This window comes from Ambystoma mexicanum, chromosome 10 (assembly GCF_040938575.1).
Source record: "Ambystoma mexicanum isolate Mex_15411 chromosome 10, UKY_AmexF1_1, whole genome shotgun sequence".
In the NCBI taxonomy this organism is placed as follows: domain Eukaryota; kingdom Metazoa; phylum Chordata; class Amphibia; order Caudata; family Ambystomatidae; genus Ambystoma; species Ambystoma mexicanum.
The window spans coordinates 853,356,187-853,383,808 of NC_090932.1; positions in this window are offsets into that span (position 1 = coordinate 853,356,187).

Here is a 27,622-nt window from a genome sequence, read left to right on the forward strand (position 1 = left end):
AGTTGAATTCTTGGGATTCATATCATCACCTGGCGGAGTGCGTATGGATTCAAAGAAGGTCGATGCAGTTCTCAAATGGCCATCACCATCCTCCGTAAAAGGTGTGCAAAGCATGTTAGGCTTCGCTAACTTTTACCGCAGGTTTATCCCCGAATTCTCTCGAATAGTCCAGCCCATCACTGCCTTGTTAAAGAAAAACAAACGTTTTGAATGGTCTACCGAGGCGGAACAAGCTTTCCAGGATTTGAAGACTAAATTTATCTCTGCACCAATCTTAAAACACCCTCGCCCCGAACTCCCCTACATCGTGGAAACTGATGCTTCAAGCCTTGCCATGGGGGCAGTTCTATCACAAAAGGACCCGGTAACCAATCAGTTGCATCCCGTGGCATTTTGGTCCCGCAAATTCTCGCCTCCTGAAATCAATTACACGATTACTGACAAGGAACTTCTGGCTATCAAGTCTGCCTTTAAGGCTTGGCGGCATTATCTGCTGGGGGCCCGACACACCGTTACTGTGATTACGGATCACTGAAACCTGCAATATTTGAAAACCGCAAAAGCCCAATCCTCTAGACAACTCCGTTGGGCATTATTCTTTGCCGAGTTTGACTTCATAATTACCTATCGACCTGGTACAAAGAACGGTAAAGCTGATGCCCTTTCTCGGATGGGAGTGGAAGAACACTTGATCAACCCTAAACCTGTACCAATCATTCCCGAACAAAGAATTCTGGGTGTAATCGCCACAGAATCCATAGAGGAAGTTAAGGATAAAGCCAGGCAACTTGTAACTCCAGCAGACATACAGAATTGGCATCTGCAGGGAAAGGACTTTGCAGTAAAGGACAACTTATTGTATTTCCAAGAACGATTATACCTACCCAGCACAGATTTACAGAAAAAAGTAATCTCTTGTTATCACGATTCTTTAATGGAAGGACATCCCGGTATGGCCAAGACCTCAGAAAAGATCAAGCGCTACTTCTGGTGGCCGTCTTGGAAAAAAGATATCAGAGACTTTATAATGTCCTGTGGAGTATGCGCCCAAAACAAGAGTCAAAAGGAAAGACCAGCAGGCCTCTTACGCCCTATTGACATCCCACCTCGCCCTTGGCATACGCTTTCTATGGACTTCATCACCGATCTACCTCCATGCTCCGGATACAATACGATTCTAGTAATCGTGGACTTATTCTCCAAGATGGCGCCAAAGGCTTGCCAACAGCAGCAACTCTGGCCCGAGAATTTCTCGAAAACATCGTCCGACTGCATGGTTTTTCTTCGGTTCTAATTTCGGATCGAGGTAGTCAATTTATTTCTCATTTTTGGCGAAGTTGCTGTTGGTCGGCTCAAATTGATGTGAGACTATCGACCAGTCACCACCCTCAGACCGACGGACAAACCGAGAGGACCAATCAAACTCTGGAACAGTATTTACGCTGCATGCTGCAACAAACTGAAAAAACTTGGAAAGACATCCTTGGGATAGCCGAATATGCCTACAATAACTCTGTCCATTCGGGAACTGGGAAAACCCCGTTTTTTCTTTTGTACGGCAGTCACCCTCGAACCTCGGAGTTGGATCCCCTCCAAGATCTTGAAACACCAGCAGTAGACTACCAGCATTCTACAATCACCCAAGCCTTTAAGGAAGCTGTTTCTCACCTTCAAAGGGCTAAAGAACAATACAAGAAAGGAGCAGATCAACATCGGAAGGAAGCCCCTCAATATCAAGTAGGGGATCAAGTCTGGTTATCCACCAAATATCTACCTCTAAAAGGGCCACGCACATTCAACCCAAGATACCTTGGTCCCTATTCCATCACTACCATAGTAAACCCAGTAGCGGTCAAGTTGGACTTGCCCCCGCACATGAAGATACATCCGGTCTTCCACGTCTCTCTATTAAAACCCGTGCAACCTCAAACCCGACTAACTAAATCTCCAAAACCTATCCTAGTTGATGGAGAACTCGAGTTTGAAGTCAAAAGCATTCTGGACTCCAAGATCTCCAAATCTAAACTATTTTACCTAATTGACTGGAAAGGCTATGGCCCCCAAGAGAGATCCTGGGAACCTGCTGAATATGTCCACGCTCCTCGCCTAATCAAAAGATTTCACCGAACATTTCCTGACAAGCCAAAACCCCCGGAGAAGCCCAGTTTGGGAGGGGCCTTGAGGGGGGTACTGTCATGATCTCTGCTTCCAAAAGGTCAGGGTTTTCCCAACTCCCTTGGAAGCAGATCCATAACCCAGGTTCCGAGTGCCAACCAGTCCCAATTGGGACCTTTTGGACCCAGTCCTGGTGCCAGTGGCACCAGGCTCATAAATATGCCCAGTCCCAGCGCTGGAAGCGCCAGGCTCATAATGCTTGGGTGGACTTATCTGAAGCAGACCATGCTGCTTACTTGCCTGCCAGTTGAGCCTCTGATCCTCTTCTGTTTGGAACTACTTTTCCTGTTGGGTGGGGCAGGAGCCACTCCCTAGATTCAGAACACTGGAACTCTTCTGGAAAGCAGGAACTCTTTTCTTACCTAGGCGTGGCTGTGGAAGGAGACACCTAAGCACTACAGGAGGCTATTTAAACCACACCCGATGGATGAATCTTGCTTTGCGTTATTCTGCATCCTCTGCAGCAGAACGCTCATCGTGTCTTCTGCATCTGATCCTGGGCCTAAGGAAAAAGGCTTACCATCCTGAATCCAGTCTTCAGCAACACCTATAAAGACAAGAAAGAACAGGTTAGCATTACGGTCTTCAGTGACAGCTCTTCACTTACCTGGTCCATCGGCTGTCACCAACGCCTCGCGCTGCATTCCGGCATCTGAAAGACAAAAGCTTACCAACTCTTCGCACGCTCCGGAGGCCTTCGGCGCTGCATCCCGCATCTGAAAGACAAAACAAGGTGCGTTTAAAGACATTGGGGAACTTTAATACTCACGTGCCATTACTCCTTTCCACATCTAACCCAGTGGGTATTCCGGCACCCTGCAGCCGCTCCGAACTTGTACCTGCAAAATAAAAAGACAGTTAGAGCGCATCGTGAAGCAGGCAACAAGCGCTTACTTACGTGCTTCCAGGCGCTTCTATTCATCACACGGGCTCCATCTTCAACTCACTTCAGCCCGTCATCCGCCATCGCCGGAACCCTGCAAAACAAGAAACATCATTACTAAAGACTTTAAAGACATTAGAATTACTCGAAACTTACCGTTCGTGCAGTAAACGACGGACAGCAGTCCTCTGAAGTCAAGAGGCCTGCTCCCCTTATCCAGTGAAGAAACTGGTTACAGCACCCTGCCCCGAGGCAGATGGAGAGCACGGCGTTCACTTACCTAAGGTGAGAGCGTTAACCTTTGGGGTTCTACAGGAGAAGAGAAAGGGAAGAAGAGAGAGACATTCAATAACCCAGTTCCTTAATCCCATATTTTCTATCTGCAGACATCTTACCCTTCGAGTCAGACATACAGTGCACAGAGGTCCAGCCCAAAGAGCCAGCCGTGTGTTACACATCACCTTTGAAGATACGGTATACGCCCAGTCAAGACCGGCACCTCTACAGGAATCAGGTGAGCGTTACACAAAGTCAATTTAAAATATGTATAATATATATGCTTTAATTGCCCTATTACTGGTTTCATCTTTGTTTTGTAGTTAGCTTCATATTTCTCCACAGATTGCCCGTTCATAAACGAAAAACCTAAATAGGCTAGTTATTTTTAACTACTTCCATCATACCTTCTCCCAAGGACCAGCATATCACTTTTGGGTTCCTTAGTCTAGAAAATCGCACTTTTTCTTATGCGTCCTTTCCCCATGTCTGTCCAACTGCCCCCATCCTTCACTTCTTACTCTTTGTTAGCCATTGCATGTCCCCCTCCTTCAACCATCCTTTTCTTAGTCTGTTCACAGACTTTGTCACTCCACACCTCTAAGTCCTCATCTCGGTGAACACATTTAAATTGAAAGATAGCAGTCATCCCACACTTGCATGGATGACGGCTCGGCCGTCAGCCGTGACCAAAGCTATCATTGTACCTCCATTGAAGTTGATCTTCCTCTCTCCGTTATCCCAATGTCTCTTCTCCACACTTATAATTGCCTTCAAATGTTGCTAGCTCACTTGCTTGCATTAATCTACCTTGACAGCCTTCCTACCCACCTCTAGATGATTCTCCTCTCCCCTGCCCCCAAAATGGTTGCGTTTACTTCCTGATTTTCCCTTGTTCTATTCTCTTCATCCCAGGAGATGGAGGACTGGCAACTTGACTATGAGATGAGTTGTGCCCTCCCTATATATTCCCTGTCCTTCTTGAGCTCTTCCTTTACTCTGCCCTCACACGTAGCCGGTCAGACCCCCCCACTCCTCCCCCAGGAACCTGCTACCTGATTGCTCATCTTAACCGAGTCTTCCTTGTTCAGAGGATTGTTATTCATGGTGTATACACTTCTATCTCTCTTACTGTGACTGCTATTTCAATTTGCTTGACAGAAAGCTGCATATGTCTCTACTTGTTGCAGTCATTTTTCCAGGTCATCTCTTTTGATACCACTCCGGTGGTGATAGTGTACGGTACAAATATCCTTTAACATTAACATTAACCTTCTGGGTTCATGCTTTATAAACTACATACTGAATAAATTAAAGTATGCACAAAAAAGAGCTAAATTAATGGGCCAGACACAACCACAGAAAAACAACTGAGTGAAGTATTTTCTGCGCCTTTTTTCCATTAGCTGGTATGGAAAATGTGCTTGACCACATCATGTTGATTGGATACAAGCCTTCACTTATTTTACACAGTCATGAATCAGCGTTTACAAAGTCCTCTTGTAGTAATTTAGAAGCACCAGTGAGGACAGATAACATTGACACTGAATTCTTCTTGGTGGCAGCAGAAAATATCGAGAAGGTTCAATGGTCCTGTCTCCCCGGCTATACAGCGGAGAAACGCTGTGTCCATATATTCTTGCTCTGACCTCTGTTGCTGAGAAGATACAGGTGCTAGAGACTGTGTGGAGGGTTAATAAGTGCAGAGAAACCAGAAGGAATATAAATGAGATAAGATTGAATATTAAATACTCAACATATTTATTATTGTTCTACGTGGTATAGCAAAATTCTTAGCATAGCAAGTGATGGTATGCAGTAAAAATGCCTGAGATAATCCTGTCCCTGTCCATGTCCTTACATGCTATCTGAAATTCGTCCGACTTTTGCCGCACATGCAGTTTGTTATCTACCCAATCATGACTTTTAGCACTTGGCTACACTGATTACCGTTTCCATGTGTTAATATCCCCGCAAAATATCGCAATACAAGAATATTGCCATATTTTTGCAGCGATATTGACCCATGGACCCTGCGGGGGACACCCCTGCAACACCCGCATTATTTTAAAATGTGCGTGGGACACCCCCGCAATCTCCGCTCCCACAAATTATCCTCCCCAAAAAACGGCCATATGTACGGCGATATTTTTAGTGGGGATATTTTGTAGGGATAACTGATTACCTGCCTGTAACCATATTGTTTTGCCCTTTCCGCCTTGTGCTGGTATCTGGTTATGGCCTTAGCATATGTATGTTCTACCTAGCTGATTGTGGCTTTAGCCCCAGCTACACTGATTCATATTGACTTGTCCTGCCAGCCTCGTGCTGCTCATGTACTTCTTGCCTCCTTTATTATGACATTAGGGTATGCAATTGTACCAGCTTAATTTACTCATGTTTGCCTGCAAACCAAAAGTAGCCCCCCACGCACCATGAGGCGAGGCTTTGCCAGAATGCACACTCATACTTTTTTGTCATTTATGTTTGCCTGCACACCAGAAGTAGCCCCCTGCATCATGGGGCAAGGGTTTTCCAGAATGTGCACTCATACTTATTTTGTCATTTAGGTTTGCCTGCATACCTGAAGTAGCCCCCTACATCATGGGGCAAGGGTTTTCCAGAATGCGCACTCATACTTATTTTGTCATTTAGGTTTGCTGCATACCTGAAGTAGCACCCCGCACCGTGAGGCGAGGCTTTGCCGGAGTTTGCCTTTAAGATATACCCTTATATCAGTGAGTGGTCTTGCACATTGTGGCCTATGCAATTGCGTTTAATGTAACTAGCGCCTAGATGCCCGAGGGTTTTGTGTGCTGCTATAAATGTAAACATAAATCAAAATAACATTTAAAAAAAGCAAATGTCAAAAGTAGCACAAACATTGTCAAAACTGTGTTTTTTATATGTAACTTTAAAAATTAAAGAATTTCCTGCAACCAGGGCAGTGTCTAGGGGCGGGCAAACCGGGCAATGGCTCAGGGCACCTCGGAGAGCTGGATGGGCCTCTGCATTTTAGCACGATCACTAATTTGACAGACAGAAGCACTACACGCACAGAGAGAAGAGGCAAAGGTCTGCCCAGCCCACATTGATCTGCTCCCCTTGGTGCACCCAGTGGCTTACTACTTTGAGTATTTTTAAGAAGACTCTCAAATTAACATCTCCTTGTGAAACTATATATGCGTAAATGCCCACACCACCTAGGGTAGTGTCATAATTTCTGCATAGCATTGGCACACCAGAATGTAAGGGTGGGTTTTTATGGTGGCCTAAAAAGGCCTTATTTTCCTGACTTAATCAAGGGTCAGAGACTGCCTGCGGAGTAAGAGGATGTGCAGGTAGTGATGTAAGAACGAAGAAATTGCCAAACAAGGTTAATATGAAGGGGGAAGCAATTGCCTTTCATTTATGGCCTTATAGCAGGTGGCTAGGCTTGTTTGTGGGATTTTTTAGGGTGATAAAAAGAGTGACAACATGTCATCTGAACACCACTGAGGTTACTTTAAAAAATCATTGTTTTCTGGTGTGTTCATTCAGTTGAAACAAAAAAAAGACTACAACTTCCAGAATGCATTGATCTATTTCATGAAAGCCCAGAACTTGAAAACAAGTGCTCAAGCGACAGAGTCACATTGCCCAACTACGCCATTTTAAAATATTTTTAAGCATAATTTGTTGCTGTCCTTAAGGTTAAAGAGAGAGAGCGTGAGAGAGAGGGCGAGAGAGAGATTTACTGAGAAAATAATGTTTGTACAAAGGTTTAAAACAAGCATTAACAAAGCCACAAGTTTTGAAGTGTGTGGTGAAAATGATTTATTTGTTCCACTGTAGATATTGAGAAAAAATGCCTGTCTTCTTTCATGATTTGCATAGTGTTATAATCACTTTCCCAAGTTACCATCATGTGACAGGAGTTGCTAGGATATGTTAAGATACAACCTACTACAGGTATTGTGATGATACAGTAAGGAACTCGCATCGGTGCCATGAACTCCTACACATTACCAGCTTTTGCAATCAGACAACTGCAACATAATGTTTTAGTCAATTCAATATGTTGGCATTGTACTTGCATCATATAATTATAATTTGGTGATTTGTATAGGGCCTCGGGAGGATAGAGTCTTGGGAGGATAGTTCAAGGGCAATGTGCTCACCTTGGAAGCAAGATGACACGGAGCCACACAGGTTTGATCCCCTCTGGGTATTACGCGCGTTATAAATAGCCTATCATATTATATCATACATGTAAATGGGTCACTTCTAAGCTCTAGGTGTATTAGGGTTATTATTACCCACTGATGATGCTTCAGTCATTGACCTCAAAATGATAGTCGACCCAAACAGGGTTGCAAACCTGTCGCATGGCAATATCCCTTTGCCAATATAAGCATTTTTCAAAGGAGTTATCTATCCGGCATGCAACAATTTGCCATAGGTTACTATTAAATGCACAGGAACCTTTACCGATTGGCAGCTATTGCCTTCACATGTCTAAGCACTCATTCCATTTCCTAGATATTGCAATCCTATAAACCAGGTTTTTCATTGAATGTTCATGCATTCACTTCATTTTGGCAGACATTGTTAAACTGTCTGGGTACTCACAAAATATGGCAACATGATTGCTTCACCGCATAGCCTACCTAATTCTCTCTTATTCCCCATACTTTACTTCACTTTATAACATTTATATAGCACAACCATGAACCCGTAGGCGTTAGGGTGTACAACATTACGAGACAACATTGAACAAGAAGGCTCCCTAGGTAAGGGCACAGGAGAAAAGCAGGAAGGTGAGCCAAAGAGAACTTAGGTAAATAACCAGGTTTTCAATTTTTTCTTAAAGCTGGTGAGCAATACTTGGTCCCGAAGGTCTGAGGGTAGATCATTCCGGGCATTGGGTGCTGCTATGAATGCTGCCATAGTGCTTAGTTTCAAGGATTTCCTTGTATCCTAAACTTACTTAATATATCTGGGAATTGCCTGCCTTTTTACCACCGCCTAACTCTTTCCCTTTTTTTCACACCCATCTTCCATTCATCCACTGGAGCATTTGGAAGGGCCTCTGTGCACTGTGTTCACCAAATGAAGAGAACTACTGGCTCTTGTAACACTTTTGGAGTGAAAACATAATTGTTGGAAGAATAGATCACGTGGCACCAACAGATACTTTTACAACAGCAACCTCCAGGAGAGTGCCCTTCATGTAGACATGCAACGTAAACATGGGATAATGAAAACGAATTCCTGTTTCTAATATTGTTGTACAGATTGTCTAGGTATACATTTTGAGTGCAAGTCAAAACAGTATTTAATTGTAATGTCTTAATGATTTTGGGGTGGGTTTGCAATAGAGTGGATGGCGGCAGTCTCTGTTTTTTCACCCCGGCTGCAATATTGTGTAGAAACTGCCCTGCCTAAAACATTTGAAAAACTACTGACCAAGGCAAGGGGGGGGGCTTTTACATAATGGCGAGTGGGTGTTGAGCAGCCTTCCACTATCTAGCCAAGTCAGCCCAGTGAAAACACTGAATGAACCCACAGCGGCAGCAGGCATCAGGCAGAAAGCAGCAGCGGGGGTGTTCCTGGGCTGGCTTTATGTTTGTCTTTGGATGTTCCTGCACCTAAGAAGACATACCATGCCAGGTATCTGGTCTTTCCATCGAAATGGTTTCCATCGAAAATTTTGCATCCAGTTTTTTTGCATCGAAGGCACACTTTTTTTGCATCGAATGCATATATGGATGGGGTAAAGGGTTATTTTCCGTTGGGGTGGGGTTCTAAGGGTAAAAAACAGGGCTTGGAGGGGCCCCAGAAAAAATGCAAAAAAATGCATGTTATGCACAAAAATTTGATGGAAATTTTTTGTTGGAAAGGGTTTCTATGGAAACTCTTTCAATGGAAAGACCATAAACCCCATGCCAGATGCGTTTTGCCCCCTAGGCTTGCATGGCACTTTGGGGATTCAGGCTGAGGTACTGCATTCTCTGAATGTTGTTAGGGGAGCTCCTGCGTTTCCCCGCATATTCAGATGACATGGAATGTCAAACAGGAAGCCTTCTGGCTCCTCTGCGCTTGTGCAGGAACCAGGAAGCTCTTCCTACTCCCTACTTCCTGTTTGTGCTGTGCGGGAGCCGGACAGACAGCATGGGAACAGGCAGAGTGGATTCTGGAACAACACTCCATGTTAGAGAAAAAAGCTATGTATGTGTGTACACATGAGTGGCTGGCTGCATGTGAATGAATGAGTGTATGTTGTTTGGGTGTGTATATGAATGAAAGAGTATATGTGCATGAATGCTTACTAAATCCATGTGGTTGTTTGCATGCATGTATGCTGGGGAGCGGGATACTGATTTGACTGGCAGAGTTGGGTGCTACCTTTGTGCAGCAGGCCTTGGCAGGCAGCCTGATTATATTATCTGTTTATGCAATTATGTTTGAGATGGGCATCAAGGGTAAAGCACATATAAATTATTACATTGCAAGACTGGCTTACATTGCTGCAGTCAGTCTGGTTACGTTTGCCTACTGTGGCATGGCATTTTTACTGGGCACCAAGGTTAAGGCAAACATAAGAATGATCCTTTAATAAAAATAAAATGCTTGATTTTACTTTTATATTTGACATCTTTATGTTTACTGTTAGCTTAATGATATTGATACATTCATTATTTAATGTTGCCTTCATGTCACAGATTTGCATACTTTTGACTAGATGTACCTTCCATAGAGCTGGAAAATTGAGCCCCTGCAAGAAAGTACATGTTTGGCCTATGGATGTTCAGGTGGATAGATGAAGTGGTGAGTGCTCACATGGAACGTGGAGCAAGTCTGCACATTGAAAGTTACGATCCTGGCAGGGCGGACTGAGACCTTTATTTTTCTGATATCAATAAACTGAGTAACAGTAACTGGGTAATCTTGGCATCTATTATTACATCTATAATTACAGCACAGCAAAGTGGAAGAAATCAGGCATGGAATGCTATTTAAAGACCTGACATTATTATGACAGTAAAATTAGAGACCCTGGATGTTGTGAGGTATTTCAGACAATGGGCCTCATTACAACCCTGGCGTTGGACCATGGTGCTATTAGCACCATGGTCCATGCCGGATTCCGCCATGGTGGATGGCGGATTTACCGCCCCATTCCAAGGTTGGCGGGGCGGTTAATCCCCATTCACCATGGCCCCTTCCCCATTCCCATTTTTGGCCCATAGGGCTCAATGGGAATGGGGAAGGCGCTAATTACGGCACCGTAAATTACGGTGCCATAATTAGCACCAAGGTCCCTTAGCGGGTTGGACTTTAACGCCTGCAAAAAGCAGGCGTTAAAGTGTGAATCCGGCGTTAAGGGTTTAACGGCGCCGCAGCCTTTTACGGCGCCGTTAACCCCTTAACGCCAGGGTTGTAATGAGGCCCAATGGCTTTTATAGCAGGGATTAATAGTCTTAGATTGGGGATACTGGAAAATATGGGGCTGGGGAATTCCATTACTGGAAACCTCTCATCAATAGGCCAGCATTAGTGCGACTAATCTACCAGTCAAAAACACATACAGAGGCAATGGAAGACCAGCACAAAATCAACTGTAGAGCAGGGGCAGCTCATCCATAAGGGGTGAGAGGGTTCTGACCCACCAGTACCCTCACCCACTATGGAGGAACAGCACCAGTCAAGTGTTAACACTGAGCACTCCCTCGGCTGCTTTCTCTGACTTAAACTGTCTAAGAGAAGCATCATTTTTCTTAGACAGTTTAGTTCCCCAGTGTGCATGCCCATTGGCCCATCTAAAACCAGGGAAATTGTGTGCCTCCCAGCACAATCAGACTACCTCTGTGTGCAAGTACAGGAACCAGGAAGCTCTCTTCCTGGTTCCTGTCTATGCTGCAGGAGCAGGATGGCTTCTGTGAAGTTGAGGAAGGGAGGAGCAGCCAGACTAGGACAGAAGGTAAGATTGTATATATGCATGCATGCATTTGTGAATGAGTAAGTGTATGATGTATGGGTCCGTCGATGAATGAGCTAGTGTATGGTGTATGGGGGTGCATGTGACTGAGCGATTGAATGCTGTGTGTGAATGAGCATGTGAATGTTGTTTTGTGTGTGCTTGTTTTTGTGCTTGGCTGGGGATTTTTGGTGGGCAGTCAAGTGGGGCATTTTTAATGTGCATTGAGGAATAGGCAAGCATGATGAATGTTATTACATGGCTAGACTGGCCTTTTGGTGCAGCCAGTCGTGCCACTTCTTTGGCATTTCAATTTTACTGGCCATCGTGGATAAACTGGCATTTTGAATTAGCCAGTCTGGCTACTTCTTACTGTGGCATGGCATTTTGTATGGTTATATATGATAAAGCAAGCATGATACGTTTTATTTTTATTAGGTGGCTAGACTGGCATTTTGGTGCAACTTGTCTAGCTATTTCATACATTGGCATGGCATGTTTTAGTGGGACTCGATGATAGATCAAGCAAGATATGCATCAGGGTAAAACAAGTTAGTAAGATAAGTGTTAGTACATTGGACATTTCTAGACTGGCCTAAATTGGTGTAGCTAGTTCAGACATGTGTTTGTATTGTGGCCTGGCATTTTTAATGGCAAAGCCAACAGCTGTATGTTCTTACAAGGGCATACTGCCATATAATATCAGAACCAGCATGGACCTGTTTTCATATAGTATCATTACTGCCAGTATGTGCAAGCAAACTTGAGTGTATTGTTATATGGGAATACTGCCATATATTGGTGCAACCATCATGTAAATATATGGGCACAGCGAAGGTGAAAATGTTTTTATAATGGCGTATATTCTGGGCAATGGCATCATGAAATGTGTTGAGGAATGCGCCTGTGCACTGTTGCTGACTTGCATCTTTTGATTTTTTTAATGAGTTACCCAACAAAAACCAAATGCAAACTGTCTGGCTTTTTATCAATTTTTTCACACAAAGCGTGCTGTACAATGCCCCCAATTTTAACCAATTTTCAAAATATTTTCGTGAAGGGAGAACCTCTACTCACGAACATCCCTTAATTGGTTTGATCATGCAAAATTCACCAGCTGCAACTGCTGTAGAGCAATGAGAGCAGTATAGGAGCATGCTGGTAGCAAATGAGAGTGTGTTATTAACTTAAAGTTTACGTATGTTGTTGTTTCATGTTAATGTTAATGTTAAAGGATATTTGTACCGCGCACTATCACCACCGGAGTGGTCCCCTGGCGCTCTGGCGGCTCTGAAAAAGGGGCTTGGGGGGGTAAGTTAGTGGGAATACGCTGGAAAAGTGCAAGAGAGCAGTGATGTGCTGTTGGCAGCCTCAGCCCGGTGGGTCCATTGGCTGGGCTTGTGGTGTTTTACGGTCGGTAGTCGTCGTGTGCTGTTGTGCAAGTCTATGTGTGGTTTGGTTTGTTGTTGCAGTGTAGTGAAGTTTGTGCGGATTGCTGTTTTTTAGGCTTGTGGTTATGTTTGGTTAGAGTTTGAGAGGTGTATTCAGAGGGGTAAAATTGTTAGTGGATTAGTTAATTGGCAATTGCTGTCCTTGCAATTATATCTAGGTGTGATGCTTGCTATCATTCACTATTTCATCTCAGTGTGGTACTTGCTAGTTTTCAATATTCTGTCTAGATGTCAGGCAGGCCAGTGATCACGATTCCCTCCAAGTGTGTCGCCTGTCATCATTGACAGTTTCATTTAAGTGTGGCGCATGCTAACATTCATAATCCTGTCCAGATGTGACGCAAGCCAAAGTTAAGAATACCATCCGAGTGTGGCACATGCTAACATTCACATCTATATCTAGATGCGACGTAAGATAAAGTTAATAATTCCATCTAAGTGTGGCACATGCTAACATTCACATTTCTATCTAGATGCGACATGTGCTAAAGTTAAGAATTCCATCAAAAACCATGTGATACCTTACAGTTCATGGTAAATTAAAGAACATGCAAATGTTACATCCAGTGTCTAGTCAGTTGGTACTGTAGGCTGTCAAAGAGGGTAGTGTTGCTTGAATAGCGTAAATCATTTTGTGCTACAGTTGACCAAACTTTGCATGAGGAAATATATCAAAATATGTGCAGGTAGGAGAAAAACAATTTGCATGCAAATATATCGTAAGCAAATGACTTGAAACAAAAGATAGAACTGCTTTTATTCCAGTGCACCTTCACTGGCCACCTTTGCACTACCACATTATCTTTAATGTATTTAGCTGAGAGGTTGCAGGTCTCAATGTGTCAATGCACTGCTCCCAATTCAGTAAAAACGAACGGAGATTAACTATTCACAAATGACTGCTCTCAAATCTCTGTACTTAGGCTTTAAGGTCTCAGTGCACTGTGAATTGAGCGCTACTTTTCTGCAATAATGCCATGTTTGGTAGGCTGTTTTGGTTGGAAATGGACTCTGCCTGAGTTAATATGCCCAATCCTGATAACAGGCTACCCGGAAGCTGGGTGCAGGCCTTAACGGATGTTATTGGCCCACAATCTGAGTTAACAGACCCAAGGCTGTTTATAGGCTAATCAGGACCTGGCTACACAGTATCATCTGAGAAGCATTATTGGCTGCTTCCCTCACTCCTCATTGCTAATGGTGGGAGTTCATCTACTCCGTACTCCCTTGGATTTTTAGAAAGCAACAAAGACATACGTTTTAAACAATTGCTTAGACTCTATCCTCTTAAAGTAAGAGTGCTAAGTGTTATTACGTGGTTAGACTGGCCTTTTGGTGCAGCCAGTGTAGCTACTTCTTTGGCATTGTTTTTTTACTGGCCATCATGGATAAAGCAAACATGATAAGTGGTATAACATGGCTAGACTGGCCTTTTGGTTCAGCCAGTCTGGCTACCTCTTACTGTGGCATGGCATTTTTTACTTGTCATCTGTGATAAACCATGCATGATAAGTTTTATTATGTGGCTAGACTGGCATTTTGGTATAACCAGTTTAGCTATTTCTTACTTTGGCATGCCATTGTTTACTGCAAAACTACGCTAAAGCAAGCATGATGTGTGTTGTTATCTTTCTAGACTGGCGTATTTTGGTCACTGGCATACTTTTGTGCCACAAGTCTGACTATAATTTCTTTCTGTTGCATGACATTTTTTACGGGGCATCAAAAGTAAAGTAAACATGATAAGCGTTAGTACATTGTATGTGTCTAGACTGGCCAACATTGGTGTAGCCAGTTTGGATGTATTTTTGTATTGTGGGCTCGCATTTTTAATGGCAAAACCAACAGTTGTATGTTCTTACAAGGAGATACAGCCATATATTGTCAGAACCAGCATGAACATGTTTTCTTATCGTGTCATTACTGCCATTATTTGCAAAGCAAACAAGCATTTTTTTGTTGCACCAATATACTGCCATATATTGGTGCAACCAGCTTGGAAATGTATAGGCACAGCGAGGGTGATTTAAACTGGCATATATTGTGGGCAAAGGCATCATGAAAATGTGTTGAGAAATGCTCCTGTGCACTGTCGGTGCCCCGCATCTTTTATTTTTTTATGAGTTACCCTACAAAACCAATTGCAAACTGTCTGGCTTTTTTCACACAAAGTGTGCTGAAAAATGCCCCATTTTAACCCATTGTTCAAAAGACTTACTTGGGACGTGATCCCCTACCCCCGAACGTCCCTTAGTTGGTTGGTTCATGCGGTCTCTCTGTGCTCGGTTGCTCTGGCATATTTGTGGGAAATAGTTACACTCCTCCAATAAAACAATTCACCGGCTGCCACTGCTGTACAGCAATGAGAGCAGTATATGAGCAGGCTCAAATCGCTGTACATGAGCCTTTTAGGTCTCAGTGCAGTGTGAATTGATGGCTCCTATTATGCAATAATGCCATGTTTGGTAGACTGTATTGGATGGTAATGGACTCCTGATAACAGGCTACCCAGAGGCTGGGAGCAGAATTTACCGGATGGTAATTGCACACAATCTGAGTTAACAGACCCAAGGCTGTTTGCAGGCTAACCAGGAGCTGGGCACGTACCCTTAGGTCAGTGATAGAAGTGTACCAAAAAAGTAGTGGAACTGTGACTCCTGCGGGGGACAGAGTAGGAAGGAAGGGAGCAAGACATTTTTCAAGAGTGGCAGCCATGCTGTTTGACAGCCAATTGAGCTGAAACAGATTTCAGTTCAGCTGTAACTGATAGCCAGTGGTAAAATGTAGACGTGTGCTTTAACTTCACAAAGAACAGTTCCAGAATGATGAAAATGGTTGCAAAAAGTAGTGGAGCTGATAACAGTAAAAAATAAAAGTAGTGGAACACTGCTCCCGACTGTTCCCACTCACTTCGACTACTGGCTTAGGTACGCGGTAATCTGAGAAACCTTATTGACTTCTCTCCCCACTCCTGGTTGCTAATGGTGGAAGTTCATCTCCTCCCGACTCCCTCGGATTTTTGGAAATCAACGTTTTAGAAAATTGCTTTGACTGTATCTTCTTAAATGAAGAGCTTTCCAATTGTTCTTGTTTCTGCGAGTTGCTTGATGTTCACATTTTATTTCAGTTTTTGCTTTGTGTCTGTCTTCTACTTTTTTGTGTGATGGGCGTTATTGTTTATATCCTTTAATGTCAATGTACACCCACATTTGAATGTGTATGTTATCCAGTACAAAGAGGGTGCGTGAGTGCGGGGGTGTGGGGGGGCACTAGCTTTTTGAATGGACTTCTACTTTAGGTCCTGATTGGACCAATGTATATAGTAGATCTCCTTCTGCAATAGCGCAGCTTACTTAATAAATATATATGCAATTGGTCCACTGGTTATAGGCTCAAAGTCGTCCAAGGCACCATGTTAGTAACTAATTGAATATTGCTGCCATCAAGCAAGCCTGTGTAGTAAAATCAAACGCTTGTTAAGGCCACTGCAACACTTGGGAATGTGGGACAATTATCCAGTACAACTACATTATGGCAAAAGCATGTGTTCGAACTGTGGGAGCAGGCTTGGACTGGCCTATAGGGAAATAGGACAATGCTCGAAACCATAAATGCAATATTATAGTATGGGGCCGTTTTATTTGGTCAAGGTGGCCCACTTTTTGGCCATTGCGGACCAGTTGGATGAGTTACTTCACCATACAGCTAGTCATTTTGACCAGTGTTACTGAATACATATTTTTTACAATGCACAATTTGCATCACATTTTATCAAAAAAGTCCCTCGTGGGTACTACTCCAATGGTCTGTCACAAAAGGAATAAATTGTGATTTGCAACTGTGGGCTTCTTTTCCATTGGTGCCTGAGACTATTTTTTGCCACAGTCCGACCCTGCGCGGGAGGCGTATTCATAACAGTCTTGGCACCTTGAGTTAACATTAGACCTGACACAAGGGCAAGATGGTACGCGAGCAACTCACTGGATGAGGGTATGTGGCTTGTGTAGGGACCAAGCACAAGTGCTGAGCATGTGCGAGGGGCATATGCAGTTGGCAGGTGTGGTAAACACATATGGGGACACAACATATAAGTGTTGATAGGTCTGGTCTGACTGATGGATGTATGCAGTAGCACCTTTGGGCGTTCTTATACGCAGGGTGGGATTACCATAATAAATGATCCCGGACACAAATAACCAGACAGGCTCAAAGAATATTTTGCAAAATACTGCTTTATTATCAGCTCAATATTATCAGCTCAATAAAGTAGGGAAACCTGGCGAACAACAAATCGTAGCCCTCTCAGTTACATTTCGGTTACATAAAGGCTTTATACCTCGATGTGCGTCAGTTATGATGTCATCCTACGTGGCAAATAATAAAACATATCAGACATGGGATTGGTTAGGGAACATATCTACTTATATGTCGTTTAGGTGTTAGTAACATAATTAGCTGCCGCTCATCTGGCATGCATACCTTAATACAGGTTATAGCATCATAACAACTGCGGATTGGCCCCTGAAACAATGTATGCTCACCATTTCATAGGCCCTCATAATTGGTTGGCATTCTCTCCCAACTTTGAATATTCAGCTCGTTAGCAGCAATGTAATAAAAACAAAACCCGGGTGCAGAGAACAACGTCAGACTACTGCCCACTTGCCCAATTATTCTACCATCTCTCTTTCAGCCAAGCAGCCAAGACTTCATCTCTGTACTTGACCTTGCTGAATGATCTCTTCCCTGGGACTTTAAGGGGAGTTAAGGTACATTGTTGTCTTCGTCTGGGGGTTATGAATAGGCTTTGTTTTCTGGTCTTGCACCACGTGTGAAGAGACCATGATTTTGCCCATCTCGCCTTTCTATTTATTGCTATTTGATACAATTATGTCAGGTGTCATTACCCTCTTCGGCCTATGGAGGCTTGGTTGCTCTGGCTCACATATGCTTTCTGCATCTTTAATTGTTCAATACTTGGCATTCACAAATGTTCCCTCATTTCCTTAATCTTAATAGAAATATGGCCTATGTATATTGCCTATCCTCGTTGACTCCCTTTGTGCTCTAAAATTGCTTCTTGCTGTGGCATCCTTGGTCTGTGGCCAACAGCTATCCTTTGTTGGTGTGCAAATCCATTTTTCAGTGTCTGTCAGCTCTGCAACCCTGGTCTCTCTCCTTCAAGCTTTTTGTTTTTCTATTATTCAGAGCCGAAATCCATCTTTTCAACATGGCCGCTTTACCCGTGTTATATTTTCTACTGTAGCAAGCTTGTATGTGACTCATCTATTTTATTTATTTTATTTATTACATTTGTTACACGGCCAGAGCCTGGGGTATCACGGCGTAGTTACAGACAGCTTAGATATTAATATTCAGGTACTCACATGTGGATGGACAATAATGCAAAGGAATTACAGTGATATTTACAAACATAGGATAATACAGTGCAAGCAATATTCATAATTATTTACATTTTTTGGAACTGATAATTTTACTAAAATTTGTTGAATAACCACGTTTTTAGCAATTTTTTAAAGCTGTGGAAGCATTCCTCTTTTTTGATATTAAGAGGGAGGGAGTTCCAATGTTTGGGGGCCAAAGATTGGAAGCTGCTACCCCCAGCTCGAGTATTTACGTAGCGGGGGATCGCTATGAGCAGACTGTCGTTGGATCTCAGAGATCTAATGGATTCTTTTTTGTTTATGGCGTTGTTCAAATAGATGGGGCTTTTTTGGAAAGGCATTTGTAAGGGATGCATAATGTCTTAAAGATAATTCTGGCTTTGATGGGTAGCCAGTGGGACTCCCTCCTAATCTTAGAGAGATGGTCAGACTTTTTTATTCCTAAGGCTGCCCGTAATGCTTTGGTTTGCATTAGTTGTATTGGTATTGGAAGTCCGTAGTAATAACGCATTACAATAGTTCAGCTTTCATAAAATCAGAGGCCTGGCCAAAGTGATGCATTTGGTGGATGTGAGAAATTGGCGGCTTAGGGCAGTTCATTTTGAAGTATACGATGTGGATGATGAGAGTGTGCGCTTATGTGTTTGGCCATTGTGAGGTTGGCATCTAGGTAAACTCCTCAGGTTTTTACCTGCTTAAGTACTGGAATCAATGTGCCATCAATGTTGATAGAGGAGTAGTCTGGATGGAGGGCACCTATTTTAGTTTGGAATCTTACGATGAGAATCTCTGTCTTCTCATCTTTAAGGCAGAGGCTAGTCACTGCCATCCAGTTTTGGATTATGGAATACATTTTATTGATAGTCGGTGTGTCCTGGTCGTAGGTCCCTGGAATAGGTATGAGGATCTGAGTGTCATCTGTGAATTTGGTGTAAATGACACCCAGGTCGTCTAATGCAGAGAAGGGAAGCTTTGTGTAAGCATTATAGAGGGTTGGTGACAGACACGACCCTTGGGGTACAGCATTGGGGACTGGGATGGGGTCAGCAGCTTCTTTCCCTATGGAGACTCTAGACGTACGTTTGTTCGGCTAGGAAGGATTTCACCCACATGGTGGCATCTTTAGATAAGTTGAAATCATTAGCTAATGTAGTGTACAGTTTGTTGTGATCCACAAGGTGGAACGCTGCAGACAGGTCTAACAGCAGAAGAATGCAGAGTTTTCCTGAGTCCCTGATAGCATCCATCTGGATTTTCAGGTCAAGGAGTGCCGTTTCTGTGCTGTTTTTGGGCCTAAAACCAGATTGTCTAGTTCCAAGGAGCTGGTTTTATTCCAGGTGGGCTTGGATTTATGTATAAACTATTTTGTCTATGATTTTGAGCAAGGACGGGACCGTGGTTATTGATCGGTAATTCATGGGCACAGTTGGGTCCTGGGTAGATTTTTTTTAGAAGAGGGGTAACCCAAGCTTCTTTGATGCTTGTCGGGACCATATTGGTGTTGAAGGAGGCATTGACGAAATTGGTTATAATAGGGGTGAGGGGGGGTGCACAAGATTTAACTAGTTGAGCTGGTACGCTATCCCCTTTACAATTAGAGGCTTTTAGTTTGGAGATAGTGTAAAGCACTAGTTCTTGAGTGACTGGGGTGAAGTGGAATAGTATGTTGGTATTTTCATTAGGTTTTGTGAGGGAGGAGTTGTTAGAGAAATTTTTATCAGCTAGAATTTGCCTTGCGTTTCTGCATATATACATTTAATACTCATCTGATTACTTATCTTTTCTATATATATGGTTTCTTCTCATTTGTATATATATGTTTACTTTGGTTCTTCAGTTACATCTTCATTCTTTAAGTATTCTTATATCGTTTGTGTGTGGCGTTGTGTCTTCTCCTTATGACATCACTTTGTACCTGGCAGATTTCCTTTGCAGCTCTTCAATGTTATGTGGTGTCTGCCAATCTCTGCTACCACTTCAGTTCGGGAGTACATTCGATACGGTTGTCTAAATGCACATCGTCTCTCATACACCCAATGCAGTATTGGAATGATACCTGGTGTCATGCACAGTGTCTGCTTGTCCTTCATCCAGTATGTCGGAGGTGAGGGGGCGGAGTTCTATCAATGACGTACACGTCTGCTTCTCTTCAGATGTGCACATGGGAAGTGAAGCAGCTTTTAAAGAAGACGGTTCCTTTTGGGACAGCAGGAGGCAATATTTTAGAAACTTTGGGCCCGATTGACAAAAATGTTTTAACACAGGGAAGTTCCACTGAAAACATTTTCGTAAATTAGGCCCTTTGCACCAGTGCAAATAAAATTAGTGCTAGTGCCAAAATTGTCTAAATGCTAAAATACAAAAAAAAACATCTTGTCAATGAATTTTTTCACCAGGGCAACTTGATCAAGTGAAAAAAATATTTTTTTCTTTCAATGTGTATTGCACTTAACACTTATTAGTGAAGTGCAGTATACATTGAAAGAAAATGATTTTTATTTTCACTTGATCATTTTGTTTGCCGTAGTGCTAATTGCACTTGCACGGACACACACTTTTTGTGACATTGCCCAGAGCTTGTCAGCTTTTTACAAGGTGGGCCACTCCAGGGCAGCTGGAAAATGACAGCATGTTACCCCAAAAGCACAATAACGATAAACCTATTGAAAAGCATTGGCTTACGCGAGCCCATCACATTTGAGTGGTGTCTAATTCAGTGTAATCGTGCAAGAAACCAACCTAACCACCAAAAGAAAGGTTTTATGAACTGAAAGCGAGAGAGCGCCTCGGCGGGTTGATAGCTTGCAGGCGGGAGTGAAGGCTCAGATTAAGCTGTTGAAAGCCTAACGAGATAAAGACGGGCGGAGGAGCCGGCTTTTCACTGTGATGAAAAGAAGACCCCGAGGGCTGCAATGATAGCGCGCGAGAGAGAGAGGAGAGGACTAAACACTTCCCACAGGATGATGAATCTGTCCGACGTGACAGTAACATGTACGTAAATTCATCGCAGCGCAGGCTGAGCCGATGAGCACCGATGCTACTGTACACATTGGCGTGGTGATCAGCTTTGACAGCAGATATGATGGGTTAAATGCTCACAAAGGGGTATCCCGCCAGGGCTGGAATTATGTAAATTAATGGGCTTCATTTTGCTGAGATAGAAATTCATGAATGGCTTCTGGCCAGGGGAGGGCCCACATGCCTCCTGCCAGTCTAAGTGTGCACTTCCAGTCTTAGCATGGGAAAGAAGTGGCAAACCTATGCCTCAGACCCTACCCTGCATCCAAAGATGGACTCAGGGGTGGACTGGCCAATAGGGAACGCTGAAGAGTTCCCAGTAGGCCTTTGCACCCTGGGGCTCTTTTGTATGGTATTTCCAATTTTTCCCATCGAAAAAGGTTTGGGCTTGCAGAAAATGTGTAATATGGGGCCACTTTGAAGATTATTTCAAGGGCCTCTTTTGGTTCCCAGTCCATCTCTGGATGCACTTGCCCCAGGCCCTGCCTCTTTTCCGCCACCCACCAGCCTGCATGTGCCTTTTCAATGTGGATTTAGCATCCAAGTGGAAAATCAGGTCCATCACTACAGAAACTTGGCACCAGGCAAGTGCAAGTGTGCAAAATAAAAGAAACTTTTGTTTCAAAGCATTTTTGCAGCGGGGCAATGTTTGCACAAGTGCTCTAGGGAAAAGATTGCCCTGGTGCAAAAGCATTGACAAATATAAATGTCCACTAGGGAAATGCTACTTCTAGTGTTAATACAGTTCCTCATTGCACTCTGATCAATGATTTTTAAAGCATTTGAGTGAAACTGCACGTTATTGGAGCATTATATTATAATGGATTATGTACCTGCATGTTTCTAAAATAGAGGTGAACTGAGCCAGCCCCGGTGACATTTTCAGTTGACCAGTTACCAGTGGTACTGTTTTTACTGAATCAGTCACCAAAACATGGGTTTTGTTGGCACTGGACTAAGTAGCAGAACAAGCAGAAACAAATAAAGGGACTTCAACTACTGAAATGAATGAGGGACTGAAACCAATTGCTATTATTAACTAATAGCCATTTCTAAGGAATACGATCGAACCAGGCGGATAGTAGTTCGGTAGATGTCCAAGAACTAATATGCAGGAAACTGGCTCCAGTGAAAACTGTTTGTAACTGGTCAACTGAAACCACTTAGCTGGTAAGATGGCTCAGCGGGTTAAACGTGTGTTGCTATGATCTGTGTTCGATTTGCAGGTGGTAGGTTCAAATCCTGGCAAGGCCAACTCAACCTTTCATCCTTCCGAGGTTGATAAATGAGTTCCAATTCTGATTCTGTAAATTGAGTTAGATTAAAGCACTATGTAAAAAACAAATTATTATGTTGAACTAGTGAAAGGGATGATGACGGGGAGACTGACACCAAGAGGAAGAAGTCACTGTGTACATAATATGTAGATCAAACTCTGAGGAGCACTTTGTAGACAGATATGTATATCAGACTTTGGGGAGCACTGTGTGTGTACATAAATCAGACTCTGGGGAGCACTGTGTACATAGACATGTAGGTCAGACTCTGGGGAGCAATGTGTACATAGACATGTAGGTCAGACTCTGGGGAGCACTGTGGAAATAGATTGGACTCTGAAGAGCACCGTGTAGACGGATCTGTACATCAGACTCTGAGGCAGACTGTGTAAATAGATATGTAGATTAGACTCTGGGGAGCACTGTCTACACTGATATGAACATCAGACTTTGAGGTTCAGGCACTTTTCTCTTAAAAATAACACACCAAGGGCTTGATTTAGAAATGTGTTTTTCAATGGGAAAGCCACATTGAAAAACGAGTTGTAAATCAGGCCCCAGAAGTCTGTGGGCCTTATTTACAAAGCGTTTTTCAATGTGATTTTCTGAATAGAAATGTGTCTTTTGACTTGACGTCTGTAGCTGAAATGTATCTGGTATGACCATGAGTACACACATCCTTCAGGTGTGAGTGTATTGTGCATACAAGTTGAACACACAACAGATGAATGCCCTGTCAATGCTGAAGCAGTTGAAATGGGGCCTATGTTAAAACAAAAAGACCAAAATACCAACCTACAGCAATTATGAAAAATATAATACAAAATAAAAATAAGGGAAAACATATGGTTGTAGTTCTCTGCTCGAAGTCCCGAACACCAGCACGACCCATCGGATTCACTGACTCCCACAGCTCAGCAAAGAAACTATCACACAAATTGCTGCTGAGTCCATTTTCTCATTTTGTGATGACGGGGAGGGGGGTGCAGGTAGAGGTGTGTGGCTCAGAAGAGTAGCGGTAGGGTGGGTTAGAAGGGGTGCCCTGACCTGCACATAGAGCACCGTCAGGGTATTAAAGGGGGGAAGGGAAGGTTCAAGAGCTGGCGGCGGTTAGGACGAGCATTTATCCCCACCCGCCCACCCCTTTATTAGGGCCTTGTAGTGTGAATTGCTGGGAGAGGTGGGTTGCTATTTGGGGGTTGTTCGTTTTTCCCTGCAGCAGGGCTTTTTCTAGGTTTTTGGCAGGAATTTATAAGGGCCCGGGGGCTGGTAGTTTTGATGTGATAGGCTGGGGCATTAGTTGGGGAAGTTATGTTGTAAGGTTTTGTTGCTGATTTGACAGGTCAGCCTGGCAGCAGGTCATAGGAAGGCGGAGCTTGCTGTAGAGGGGAGTGGAGGGGGTATGAAATGTTGGAAGCCGGGGGCATGGCCCCTTTGGATGAGGGGGGAGTGAAGCACATTGGGGGAATAGCACGGGAAATGATGGGGGTGGTGCTGTTTACACAAACGGGCTACCCCGGGGGAACAGGTATTGCGGGAGGCCTTGAGAAGATACTAAGGAGAGGGAGGGACCAAGGGATAGGTAGGGAAGAAGTGGAACTGATTTAATTATTTAATTGTTGGGGAATTGAAAGTGTTTAATTATTAATTTGTTTGGCAAGTTGTTAAAAACAAAATTGTTAGTCTGTAAGGCCAGGGGCCAGGTTAGCGTATATTTGTGAGCTTTGGCCTGTCATATAAAAGCGACCTTTTCCACTACAAGCAAATCTGCATGTTTTGTGCAGTAAGCCCAAAAGGACCAAGACCGGCCCAATAAGGAATCATGCAAGCCTGGAAGTAAGGTGGGCAGATGGGTGCTCGGTTGTGGAAATCTAGCTCAAGGGGGACACAGAGTGCAGTGCCCTTCACCGACTGGTGCCAGAGGGAGAGGGAAAGGGGACCCAGATGTAACATGTAGTGGGTGGCAGCTGTGCAGCAGCAAACAGACAGGCGTGGGGGTGGAGCCCCCATTAAAAGAGTGAAAAATGCAGCAGGGGAGTGGCCTAATCAGAAGAATCAGTTTGGTGAAGTGGGCTGGAGAAAGAGAATCAGTGAGATAGAGTCAGCACAAAAGGTTTGGTATGGTGAAAAAGCAAAGAGAAGTGCTTCGGGGGAAGCAAATAGAACAAACATTTAGTATAATACTGACAGGGGTTCGATCCCTACATAAGGGTTTGAAAAATATTGAAAACAAAAACAAAAAGGGAAAAAAAGCTTTCTATATTATTAGGTAGACTATTTTGTTTATGAAAACATGCTTAAAATGGTAAAGCCCCAAAAACAGAGCTAGTCGTAAAATATTATTATGAAAGCTGTTAAATACAGCAACCTGCTTGGCAGAAGTTTTCTCATCACTAGTGTGTTCTGACTGACCAACGAGGGGATATATCAGAAGGAGGAAGAAGCCTTCTAGCAGGATCAGAGAGAAAAAATAACACCAACTAGTGAGGCGAGTTCCTGCTCCTGGAGCAAAAGGGGAAGACAGAGAAGGACAGGGACAAGAACGGGTAAGAGGAGCTCCGATAAAGCTCGCAGCTGTAGTGGTTGCAGGGAGTCTCTGGGCAACATTGAGGTGGCATGAATGAGAAAAGAATTCCCTCTTCTTGAAAGTTACTTTCTGTATTTTGAATTCCTTGTGTTCTTTGTCTTTTGGAACTAGTAACTTAAGCATTATTGTATTATCTGTATTTAATGTGATGAAACAAAGCCAATAAAGATTTGGTAATAATGAAATTCAGCATAAAAAAAGTGGACGATTCAACATTAGCACCCTGGCGGGGGGAGCCAACCAATCAGGTGGCCAGGAACGTGGGCTTGAACCGCCGGTAAAAGGTTGCGTTTCATGCCACCTGACGGCCGACTCCCCCCACCGCCATCTCCCCCCACCCTCTGTTCTCTTATTTTTCTTTTTTTTGTGCTTTTTTCCTACCCCATTTACCCGTTTGTTGTGGTGGTGCACGCTGCAGCTGCTTCCCCGCTTCTCTGGCCACCATGGAAAGGAAAGTTGGGCTCCGAAGAGCCCCACCATCCCTTTCCATGGTGGCCATCTTGGGAAAGGATTTCATTCATTGAACGGGAGGTTAGCGCTTTGCTAAACCGGGGTTCTAATGACATTAAGCACCCATTCCAGGGGCTGGAACAGGTGTTAATGTCCCAGGTCCCTTGCAAGGGATTTTAACTTGTGCCTCCCAACCAATTAGCAACCGTTCGTGCCCCTGGAACAGGTGCTTAATGCTACATTAGTACCCGACGCGGGACAATCAGATTGTTACAAACGATCTGATGGCCCTCGCTAAGTCGTTACCTGGCTAGGAAAAGCTCACCTGAAGCATTCTATTCATAGCGCCAAGTTCTGTGGAGGTCCTTTACTTTCCTTTCTTCCCGGCCACAATGGAAAGGGAGAAGGGTCTATCCCTAGTCCCTTCTCCCCGATTCCTGTCAGCCATTTGTTTTTGCTTGTTTTTCTCGAGTTGAGAATTGGTTTCAACGCTATTTCTCAACTCGAGACAAAATGCTATTAGTGTACTCTGATAGGATGTGCTGGGTTACTAGTAACAATAGAACCCTCGGAGGGGGGCATTACTGGTCTGGTAATGCCCCCCCTCCTTGGGTTCTATTGCTTTATTTATCAAGAGCAGATTCCCTCTCTGTTCAGGTCAGAGGACCTGAAATTAAAAGGAGTTCAGGAACTCTATCTGAACGTACTTGATTTTAGGACGATTTTACTTTTTACAACTCCATGGCTTTCATCATAAGCCCAACAAAAAGCTAAAGAAAAATTAGAACAAGCAACAACAGTACAGGACTACGATTAACAAAATGGTCTATATTTTAGACATGTAGGACATGTTTGCTGTAAGTGGAAGAGCATACTTATGTTAAAATAACAGGAATTACCAGTGAAACAGGGATTGAAGATAAATGTACACGCCTTGAAAAGGAACAAACCCAATAGGGCTGAATCTCAAAAATGGCACTGTGGCAAATTTACCAGATACCCTTGGCAATCTCAGACTTTCACCTGCTTTACTATATCTGATTTCAAAAGTATAAATCCAGTGCAAAACTGGCGATGGCTGGAGCGTCCCTAAAATACCCCTGAGCAGATCTGTGTCAAGGGGATTTACAGGTGGGGTTCCCACGGCTGCTGCAGGCATCTCCAGATGTACTCCTGTGTTAGGCTTTGAGAATCTGGGATGAGGCAGCAGGTGCAAATCAGAGATGCTGATGTGCATCTCGCCATGCACTCGTGTTCAAATCACTCGGTACCTGGGCCAGTGAGTCAGATGCATTGCCGGCACCCCACACTTTCAGACAGACTTTCACAGTACACAGGTCTGATCTTGACGCATTTTGGGCCTGCTGATGTTGGGACATTCCTTGTACTCCTGATAATTAGGACTATATTGGCTACCACCATCGAGCCTGCAAAGCGGAATCCTGCAGATGCCATAAGAAACACCCCCCCATCCCCACCTGCATGGGTGCTTAAGCCCTTGGTTTACTTTTCAGTGTGGGTGTTGAACTTATCCATCTGCTCTATGCCTTCCCATGAGGTTGGTCATGGCAGGGGAAAGTTAAGAGCGGGCTCGGACAGAATGTGCGACTGTGCACCCTTGCACCTGTTAAGAAGAAAAGCACCCACATATACACTAGCCACCTAACTAGCCATGCGCCAATAGCTCAATTTGCACCGGTCCTGCAGATCTGGTGCACCATCACTCTGTACACATTCACAACACATGATGCAAGCGCATAACACCCTATCCTTCCCACTTCGCAGATGTCCAAGGCGGCAGTCATCCCCTCCTGCCACTGCACACCCGGCACCAGCGGCAACCCCCAGAACCTCCACACACCCTATACAGCCCCCGGAGCCCCTCTCCTTGGTTTGGGGTCTGGGTGTAACTTGAGCCATCCACGGAGCCAGCATCAGACCAGCTTCGGGATCTCTCCTGACCGCCGGGCTCCACACGGCCCTTGGAGCCCCTTCTGCACTACACAGGGTCCGGCCAAGCCTGCGACCATCCGTTGTGCAGGCTTCAGATTCCTCTCATGACATCTATCTGGCTCCCGCCCTTCCCTTGTCCGGACAGTCTCGAGACAGCTCTGTGTGTTCACTCTGCAGCTTCGGTGCA